General features: G+C 62.9%; 1 protein-coding gene across 1 annotated transcript in view; it reads right to left on the reverse strand.

The window, feature by feature from the left end:
• Positions 1-680, reverse strand: part of LOC104076604 (glutamine synthetase-like) — a gene marked incomplete at its 5' end in the record, with an annotated part of 5,891 nt that overhangs the window by 4,844 nt on the left and 367 nt on the right. The window lies entirely within an intron of this gene.

Here is a 680-nt window from a genome sequence, read left to right on the forward strand (position 1 = left end):
CTTCGGGGGGAGGACCTGTTGTACAGGAATCTCAACCAAGGCGCTTGCCCCGCGGCTGAAAGGCATGACGCTGTTTGAAGAGGAACCAGCCCCGTCTTTCACCATCGCTGCCCGCAGCCCCTCCTCTCCCAGGCAGATGTGTGCATCACCCCGCAGAAGCCGTCTCCCTCCCCCCACGCACCCAGCGGGGACCTGACCCTGCTTTACTGGCAAATAACCGGTTGTTTGCTGGCAAATAACCCCTCTGGGAGCCCCTCGGCGTGTCCCTGCAAACCAGCTCCCTCTCCTCCGTCTGGGGCTTTATCAGACAGACAGGACAGACACCGGGACTGCAGAATTCTGCCTGCAGAGATAAGACTGAGCGCCGGCACACTCTGGGGCCACTTGCAAAAGGTCACCCCAAGCCAGCCCGCGCCCGCGCTGTCCCAGCACCTTCTCCTTCCTTTTGTACAGCCACCCATCAATGAGGGGAGCGGCCATGAACCCGGCGCATTAAACCCCCCCCCTCTTCCAGCTCCAGCTCCCCTGCTGTAACCCCGCAGCCCCGGGGGCTGGGTGCACTCGGGCTCAAAAACCGGGTGACGCCTTCGGCACGCTTGAGTTGGCGAGCGCCGCGAGCTCCACGTCTCGCTGCTCTTCTCGCCCTGCGCCGCTAAAACAGGTTCCTGCAAACAACCGCC

This window comes from Fulmarus glacialis, unplaced genomic scaffold (genome assembly GCF_000690835.1).
Source record: "Fulmarus glacialis isolate BGI_N327 unplaced genomic scaffold, ASM69083v1 scaffold18515, whole genome shotgun sequence".
In the NCBI taxonomy this organism is placed as follows: Eukaryota; Metazoa; Chordata; class Aves; order Procellariiformes; family Procellariidae; genus Fulmarus; species Fulmarus glacialis.